At 40.4% G+C, this 10,000-nt stretch overlaps 1 protein-coding gene across 1 annotated transcript in view; it reads right to left on the bottom strand.

Moving 5' to 3' along the window:
• The window catches only part of LOC126570803 (thrombospondin type-1 domain-containing protein 4-like), a 34,996-nt gene that overhangs the window by 7,180 nt on the left and 17,816 nt on the right, over positions 1-10,000 (bottom strand). The window lies entirely within an intron of this gene.

Below are 10,000 nucleotides of genomic sequence, written 5' to 3'. Positions count from 1 at the left end.
AGGTTCACATAGACAGGATGTGAATTTATTAATAACGACGTAACCACAAATATGCGTAAAATATACACCCATCAATCATTTTTTTTTTCAAAAAAGGATTTCAAAATAAGATTCCGTATGAGAACAATTTTATGAGCGTTGCAAAGTTTTTATGGTTGGATTGACTGAAGTTGGTTTATCGCAGGAAGTATGCCGGAAGAAACTCTTCGCATCATTTGCACCCTTGCATTGTCCTGATCCCAAATTAATCCCTTAAACTAAGCACGGTTCACCATGACGAATATGAATGATTTTCTCAGCAAGATAAACGGTACTCTTTCTGGAAAACTTTTCAAACCAAACTTGTCACTAAACGATAATTAAGTTAGTCAAGATTATAGCCGTCAAATCCATGAAACGTTTACCTCCGTCATGTTTATGTTACTTTGGCACCTCTTTTCCTATCTCGAAATGGCCCATCGTCCTTACCATCACGTCGATCTTCATTACGTTTCATAATCCGTAAAGTGTTGTAATTGAATTTCTGCCACCCTAACTCTCCAAGCAGCGCGAGGTCGCGGTTCGTCGTCTTAGTTTGAACGGCTCTTAGAGCGTCGGTCCATGCTAGACATCGGGCAAGGCTTTCACTTTATCGGTCGTTTCTAAACGACCTTGACTAAGGTCTTGGCAAATGTTTTACAGAGCGTCTGATTGTACGTTTTTGAATTTACCACTGTTTCAATCTTCCTCGTAGGTCCTTCGATTTATTTGTATAGAAACGACCGCTGTTCAATAATGGGTGGTAATCGATCTATTAAAATCATCTTATTCAACATTGGCCACTACATGCTACATCCTTCGTTGGATGTTTGAAATAATATTTTTCTTTTCATTTTTTTGTTGTTAAGTGGAAACTGGGTTCGGCATTCAAAGTTTCGAAGCAACTGTACTGTAGAAGGGATCGATGCTTCCTTTCACTCGATGGAAATTTGCATGCTCGGCCTATTTACTTCTATGTATTTTAACTTGAATGAAAAAGAATTCCGAAGTGTTACCACTCCAACGTCATACTTCATTGAATTTCTATTCCGTAAAGTTGACCTGACCGGCTCTCAACTCTTAGGGACAAAAAATCTTCACTTTTATATCGTTCCCTTGCTTTCATCAACGATGGGCCCACGGCTAACCACAATATTCTCTTCAAGGTTTTGCCTATCGAGAAGCATCTGCTCTCAAGATTGTATTTTGGTGGGGTGCTGTTCGACGAAACAAAATACATATTTTATATGGTAAAATAAGTTTACACTCTTGCCTGTATAACATGGTTTGATTTCGTAGTAAATTTAGCATCAATTGCACTTTCTACTCGGATTATTCATTAGAGATAGAAGCATCAGCAAACAATTGAATAATTATTACTCATTTATTATATAAAATTCCACGATTTGTAATGAAAAACATTTTTATAATGTTTTATGCAGCTGTGAATTATTTTTGTTTAAATTGGTTATCTTGAAGGTTTCATGAAAACCTCAACATACGTCTTTCTGACATCCTGCAACTCGTACGCCTTTTGGCACGGAACTAACATACAAAGCAAAAAAATCGCTATTGTTTTCCAGGGCACCCGGATGTTAAGCATGAAGAGAACGCGGAGATCAAAGACCATAGTGAGTGAGAGGCTGAGCATGATGCAGTTCTATTAACAATCAACGAACCAAAGGAACGATGTTGAACGGGGAAAACCATCGAAAGATGTTTGGCTCGCGGCATTATTTTGCATTTGATCTGAAAGAGCTGCTTTCTTTCAATATTAGTCCAACAAGTTTTATTAAACCGGCTAGGATCCCATCAATGGGTTTTTTTTATCGACTAGCCTTTAGCTCCAATCTTATTTTTGCTCTTGAAGTTCATATACATTTTTGATGTTGTATAAATCATATTTCGTGAAATCATGAGCAGCATCAATTGGCATGATGTTATTGGAAAACAGTAAAGCCACAGTTAAAATATGAATTGTTTACACGCCAGACAAAGGGTTTGGGATTGTCGACGGTAATGAGACAATCAATTATATCCTTGATAGAACGATAATCATTCGTAACGGAAACATGAAAAGGTATGCCATTCTCAGTTCACACTATGAACATGCGCACATAATTAACAATGGTTCGATTTTGTTAAGTAAACAAAGATATGCTCTATCGCACCTCACTCTTTGAGTACCATTTCATTGCAGCTATCGAACGATGAATATATTTTCATTTGAAGGTTCCGTAGCAATGATCAAAAGAGGCAGAAAGTGCGTTATGCTCCAGTCACACAGCATCCTGTAATCACTGACATGTAAAGGAAAATCAATTATCCAAACCAATAAAGCGCATCGTATATTCATTGCTGTGTGAATTATAATCATGCCATTAACAGGATAGACTGTAACTGCTCTATCCAGGAACTGTTCCTGAAGGTTAGTTTTGATAACGAGTATCCAGCGCCAAACACGAAAACAGGCTGATTGAATCTGAGGCAACTGGCGTTGTGCTGTGGAGTGAAGTTTTGATTGAAATTGAAATTGAATTTTCCGGCAATAGTCGTATCAATCACATAAGCAACGAACAAATCGACCCAGGGCACGTAGAAGATCAATCGCAGTTCCAGCGAGAAACAGCAAATAGCTGCCACAAGCAGTTGATTTGTGCAGTTGATTTAGATCGTAGTAAAAACCACACAAAAACTGTGGAATCATAAATCTGATATCTTTCGTTATTTTGTAGTAATTCCTTACATTTTATACATTCCAGTTTTTGGTATTAATTCAAGATAAGTAAAGCATGTAAAATAAACATTGCTTGTGATCTCATCCATTTACCAATGTAAGCAACCACCAATCTATGATATTTTAGTTCTTATCACCGTTGAAAGAGTTTTCTAAATATGTTTCCGGCGGATTTACTTCACCGTATGTACCGAATAAGCCACGTTCGACACAGCTTGTGTTTCAAAGGACATTTTCCACATACTCGTTGCTTCATGTTTCCGCTGAGCATAAAATACAGGCCAAATAGCACAGCATACGGTATGATTCCCAGAACTCGGAAGTTCAACTCTCCAACTAACAACAAGCGTCGAGGAATGACAGGCTAGCGCTGTGGACTTTCTTGTTAAAGTGCATCAAAAGAAAGCCATAGTACGAGGATAGGCTGTACGCATTGTGTGCTTCTGCTCCTGCACGCTGCCGGTCCGAGAGAGCACTCGGAAACGTTGAATAATGCTCCCTGGGGCATCGTGCTTAAAAGCTGGAAAATACATGTTCGAGAAGAAGGCGAACTGCAGAAACAACTCTGTCATCCGGGCAAATCTACCGGGAATGGGTGTTCCCCGGAACAACAACCTACTGTTTTTGCGCCACGAGCTTGTTCGGTCGCTGTCCTGTCAAGGTCTCAGTGAATGCACTCCTAAAAGCATTCCGTAACGAAAGCCGTTTGCACCATAAATCGTATATTTGAATTATCCATTGGACAAGCTACTGCTATAAGCTAACAACTAAAATCATTACTATGGACTGGCATAGTTCTGATACGATGCAGACGAGTTCAGTTATACAAATCAAAATAGTGAGAAGACGCCGTTTACTATGTAGAGATAAACATATGAATCTTCATAATCAGAATCTTCCCACCACACCCTGCGCAGCGTTTCCATGATTTAGATCTGGTTTTCTGCATGGATAACAAGTACCAACTCCATGAAAATTGTTTAGTATTGCAGTTTTTTACATTCAAAGTATTAACGAATTTCAGAATATAAATAAATCATTGTGCTCAAAAAGTCCATGGAAATAATTGGTCACTCACTTTTCTAGTACTCCACTTGATGACCACACCAGTGGACCACACCAGAACGCTCCACAGAACGAAACGTTACACTTAATTACTTTGTATTCTATCTTGTTTACCTTCCAAATCGCAACCTTGCGAGCGTATAAACTGGAGGAACATGTGTTTTTGCTTCCATTCCATTCATTCCCTCTCAACCACAAATAACACCCTTCAGTGTGGTTCATGACTGCTCTCAGGTAACTAACTAACCACCGAACCTTTGCACTTCCGGCTTCGACTTTAACGGAACGAAAGGTACCAACCCAGTAGTTTGGCTACAATGTATGAAGCAGAGATTGAAGCGCATGGGTCATGGTGTTTTCGGATGCTTTTCAACTTTGTTCCTGTGCCATCAAAAGCTCTGTACAGCAGGATAACTGAATATGCCAATCCTGTTCCGACGAAGTAGGTAGCTGAATACCGAAAATCGTAACAATGTTACATTCTGTTTTCATAACAGTGCGGTGAGGTGTTGTGGAACTTTTAGTATTTTTGGAAAGTAGATTTCCAAACAAAACCTGAGATATGATTGCTAGTAAGGAACACAGCACAGTAGATTCATAAGCCGTGTTCAAGCTCACATGGTCCCGATTTTTCCCGATGTTGAGTTGAACATCCTTCTCTAAAATGACTGAAACATAAACTACTAAATTCACAAAACGTCAAACACTACATACAAAGTATGCGATTGAAACATCACAAGCGCGAATGCGAATAAAACTTGTTCGCCCAAGCGCCACAATCGGATCTGCGATGCTTGTCTCTTGCTTGTCGACGCACTGTCACTTAAGCGGAAACGGACGAATTATGCTACGAAGGAGCTCTCAAGTGTTTCTTGTTGGCCTTTGTTAGCGCCTATGCATCTTCGGGAGTGCCGCAGCTGTCGATTTATGTTTTGAGATTCTCCTCTTCCATCCACGGTAGCAACGGTCTTGTGCCGACGGCACCATAAACCATAGATCGCCACATAAAAAGAACCCGATCGTAAAGAAAAGATGGCAATTTTCATAGGGCCCGTTTATTCATTTTCAACTTCTGCTGCAAGACGCTGACGCAAGGAAAGTTATGTGTTGGCGATTTGAGAATGGCTCCCAAAGCAGAACGAAATTCGACAATTTATTCTCTCTCACTTTCGAAGCGAAGAATGCTGTTCGCAAAAGTTGGTTTTTCATTTTAAAACTTTTCATTCTCTATGCTACCAAAAAACCGAAAAAAAATAAATGACGATCCCCATCACAGCAATGGTTGCGAAGCATGGAAATTCGGAAGATTTGTCGACTGATACACGTATCTACGTTATCTTTTTTGCCCTGTAGCTACGCAAACTGTGAAAGAGTAAAATTCATTTTCTCTCTATGCCCAAAGCGTTAACCGAAAAAGCACTTCGTATTGATTGTGCAGATAAAACAAAGAGACGGAAAAGAGAATATAGACTCAAATCAAAGGTAATTAAAAAAGTTTGCAAATGTCAACAAAAAAATAAAGAAGTCCTTCAACATTTCACGATCGTGAATTGAAGTTTTTCGCAAAACGGTGCATAGTTATTTTCTCCCTGAAGATTTGTTATATGTTTAGAACTGTTTAGAGATACTTTTATAGCTTAAAATGCTTTTTGCATTACATTTACCCACTATTCATCTCTTACGGGGTGAACTTCTAACGGTACCCTATTTGAATCACTTCGTGGGGCAGCATATAAATGCCGAACTTGTTGGACATTCGTTTGGGTGCTGCAGCTACCGTTAGTTTGGCTTTTATCAGAAAAACACACACCAGGAATAGCAGCCATACGAACCATAGATTATTCCCCGATAACCGCAACGCGTCGTGTCCTCGGCGATTATGTATCGAGCGACAAACGAGTGTGCAACGCTGCATCTGTCACTTGTTTGCCACCGAAGCGAGCCACGAAACCGTTGGATCGTTAAAACTTTTAAATGCAACCAGTGCTGGCTATTGTCATCCTCCAAAGGACACCACCGAAACTGCATCGCGTCGCGCTGCCAAGCAGTTAAAACTTTGCTGAGCATCAATTTATTGCCCGCGAGTGCCTGATTTTAATGGTGGAAAATTTGCTCCGTTCTATCGCGTAGCACGTCGTTGTTGTGGTTGCCGATGACCCCCATCAGGAAAATGTTTCGGCTAAAATCACATAACCTTCGGTGATCGGCTTCCTCCCTAAATAAACGACTCGGAAAATGAACACACACGGCATGGTTCCATTGGGGCTGATCAACTATGACTCCCTACAGTTGTTTTACTACATGCTGTTTATTTGTCTGGCGGTTTGGAGTAGCCCTTCTGCATAATAAAGTGAGACATGTTCAAAATTCATGTTCTAGTATGGATTTGTATATAATTTTAATTCACAGGCTGTGTCAATTTCACAGACACCATTGCAATATGCATACAAGAAGGACCCTGTTTTGTTTACCGTTCTTCGAACTAGTTGCAACACGAAAACAAATGGGATTGGCATATACAACCTAAAATAACCAAATTCCAACTCCCACCGAATGAAGTGGCCTTGAAATGTCGAATACGGAACGTCTTAACACCGTTGATGGTCAGTCTGATTTGATTGAAGATGCGTGGAGATCCAACCCACGCGCGGTAAGAACCGAAGATGCTGGCAAAAAGCCAAAAATATCTTGCAATTCCCTTGCTTTACGGACATCATTATACTTATTACCAAGAAAAACATTAATATGATTATCCCATGCTAGGGATCCCAAGAAAAGATTAGCTTGGGCTCTTGTGGAATATGTTTCTATCTGGTACATGGCACACCTTTTTCCGCCGGTATCCTTTCGAATTGAAGTCCTTTCAAATAAGAGCAAACTTTTGCAATTTGGCAGCAGCTAAGAAATGTGCGTACTTCAAATTAATTATGTAATAAACTTCGCGTACCATTTCACTTCACGCGGCCTTACAATTATTGCGCTCTTCCTCGAAGCAGATGTAGATTCCAGCAATGACCAAAGTTAGGAACATAACATGATAACGTAGGGACATTGTAATGGAAAGACACGTTTGGTATAAAAGTGGATCAACATTATCCGCTGTGTGTAGAATGGAGATGTTGATTCCGTAACCATCCGGCTACAAAAAGCGGAAAACCCATGCACCATCTCGCTACCTTCACGACCCTCGATAAAGAGTTTGCAGCATAAGTTGGCGCGAAACATGATTTGGTTTAGCTCTGGGGGCATACCGGTGCTAATTTAAGTTACCAGAAGATAACTTGCTAGATAACAATGAACTCACGGTGTGATAACGTGTTTTCGTTTAATTAAATCTCTAAACTACCCACGATTCTAATCTCTTGGCTGTGTTTAGATTGCTCAACATGTGTGTGGTAACATTCATGCGGGTTATCCGTTCGGAAACATTTCTCTCCTCTTATCAGGAGCGTATGTCATGCTCACATTCCGCAATATAACAGGAGTTTCAGATAAGCAGAGGCTCTTGCACGATACACATTTCAACGACAAAAACATTGCTTGAGTCGAATTTCCCACTTCAGCCACGCAATACTCGAAAGAAGGTACTTTAATTCATCCATTCGTTTCCACTTCTCGCCTTGTCATAAACTGTTTTCGTTCCACTATCAGACATAATGTTGTGCACTTCTTTTTGAACAAAACAAATTCATGCCGATGTTCACTCCCAGCACAATTTTGGTTTTTTCTCTGCTATTCAATGCTTTCACAGGAAATGGATGCATTTTTCAGATGATGTTTTGCGCAAAGACAACAACACCCAAGCAATAGCACTGCTTCACAAACAATAACATTCAGATCCGATTCCGTTTGGTTGCACATTCGTGGAAACACAAGGACTTGTTATCGCTATCACTAAGTATTTCCCTTCATTTAGTATGTTGCTAGTAGAACACAACCAAACACACCCATTCACGCACACTACCACCGGGAATCGAAAACAAAACTCATGCGAAAGACCGACTGACCGACCTAAAGACACAGTTTTGCACCAGAAGACTTTCCGTTTCTCTGCTCAACGTGGAATCAACATTCACCGAGTAATCTCAAAACACGAATCCGAGAAGATTCGCCAGAACACCTGCTTGGTGCCGTCGACACGCCATACTACTCGAACCGATCCTACTCTCGCTGCTTTTTATGCTCGGCGTCTCTATGCGCTCCAGCGTGGTGCCGAAACATCATCTCGCGAGAGCTTGTTCGAGCAGTTGAGCAACGAATGTGACCAACAGTGTCTATTGTGCTGGGAATTGTGGGAGAGCGATGTTACTCTATTTGTATAATCTTGCCGGCTAGCTGCATCAGGTGTTTATGAAAACGATGGAAACGCATGGTGCTCAAGGAACGGAGGACATTAGTGCACACCTTACACAATCGCCGCATTCAAAGAGAGAGATGAACTTCGATTAAGGAGCAACCACGAGAGAGATGGACTGGAGAGCAAAAGAAGACAGTAAATTAGCTTATGTTTTGTCTTTGTTTTACAAGTTTGATAAATTGGACGTTATTTAAACTCATTGGAATTAGGAATTGTGAATGCATTTTTGTCTCTAGCTAAGGCAAAAGTAAAGCTAAGGTTTTGCTAAATCGAAAACTAGAAATAACTAATTAACTGGAAAACCAAGTCCACAGCAGCGTACGCTACTTGACATGTGGCATGATGTTCACTGCCGGATTTAGAACTAGTGCCACTTCTGGGGAATGGAATTTGATCCAACACCGAAACGTATCCTATAGTTTTTTGGTTGTATGGAACATGCATTTAAACAATAAAGTTCGAGAGCCTTGAAAAAAAAGAGCGGAAAACCCCAAACAAATTCCGAAAACCCCCTAGCAAACCCAATGTATTGGAATACATGCGAAACAAAAATAGCCAGTAAACACGCTCGACCAATACCAACAGCGGATCGTCAAGAGCAGCTCGCAAACTGGCGCCAACAAAATAGCACCTCTGCATTTTTGTCTGGCCAAACAGTTGTATTTAGACAAGATGTCTGGGTTAAATCATTCACTAATCATTCCACCCCGACCTCGGATCTGTTCAGCTATTATCTACGGCAGGAATAAGTTGCCGCTGCTAATGGAAACACAGAGCCGGGAGCTAGTTTTATGGTGGAAGTTTTAAGTATTCCACATCCATCTGCGCATTTGGGCGCTGATCGTTTTGGGTACCTTTTTAGCAAATGCCTCATGCAATACATGTCTTTTGATAAATGACATCATTCGCCGATCTGGAGAGACGAAGTATATTTTAAATAGAAATGTTGTTAATCAATTCTATGCTTTATACCCACACTGATTTGTTTGTCTGTTGCTGTAGAGGATATTTTATGTTTTGTATTATCCCGCTGCTAACATTGATCAGTGCAAATATCATCAGGTGGTTTGGTTTGATATCCACCTTACTTCATCACACGACTTTTGGCGAGAACGGCTTATGCAAATTGTGTTCTTGAGCATTTAAAAATGCGAATAACTTACTAATCCAATCTATCGATCGTAACCGATGCGGTGGATTTTGTGTGAAAGAAATAGTTTTGTCATTCTACGCGAATCAGTGTTTAGTTAGCCACATATGGGTGACGAATGAATTTTGCATTGCAGATACGTGTCCACTATATCTTCAATGCCCCTGTTTTACGAGTATCAATTCCCTCGTTTTATGAGATTCAATTCGCTGTTTCCGCATTCCTGCGGTGCTTATTTCAAAATTGAATCATTGTCTTCGACAAACGATCATTTTTTCCTTCTAATACCTTATTTTGTGACTTTTTCTTTACCACTTTTTGCAGTTTACAGCGTTTGCAAATGGAATTACGCCATGTTACTTAATAGACCTTGTCATGCACGAACCGCTAACATGAATTTTGGGGCAGCGCAATATGAATTCGCCATTCGGTAAACCTATGAGATATCGTAGTAAACCGTAAAGTTCTTCGCTAGAGAACAGCGTTCCCGGTAAATCCTCCGCACTTTCCATCCATTCAAGCATTGTTGACAATATCGTTAAGCTGGTAGATATTCAAGATCAATTCGATTCGTCAGACTGCGCAGCCGATGACCTTCACCGTGAATTTATACGACTACGACCGCCTTTGCACATAAGTAATGAGTAGACACATGATTGGCGTTCACATGCTC

Source organism: Anopheles aquasalis, chromosome 2 (genome assembly GCF_943734665.1).
Source record: "Anopheles aquasalis chromosome 2, idAnoAquaMG_Q_19, whole genome shotgun sequence".
Classification (NCBI taxonomy): domain Eukaryota; kingdom Metazoa; phylum Arthropoda; class Insecta; order Diptera; family Culicidae; genus Anopheles; species Anopheles aquasalis.
Note: the sequence above shows the minus strand (reverse complement) of the source record. Positions and strands in the feature narration are given on the sequence as shown.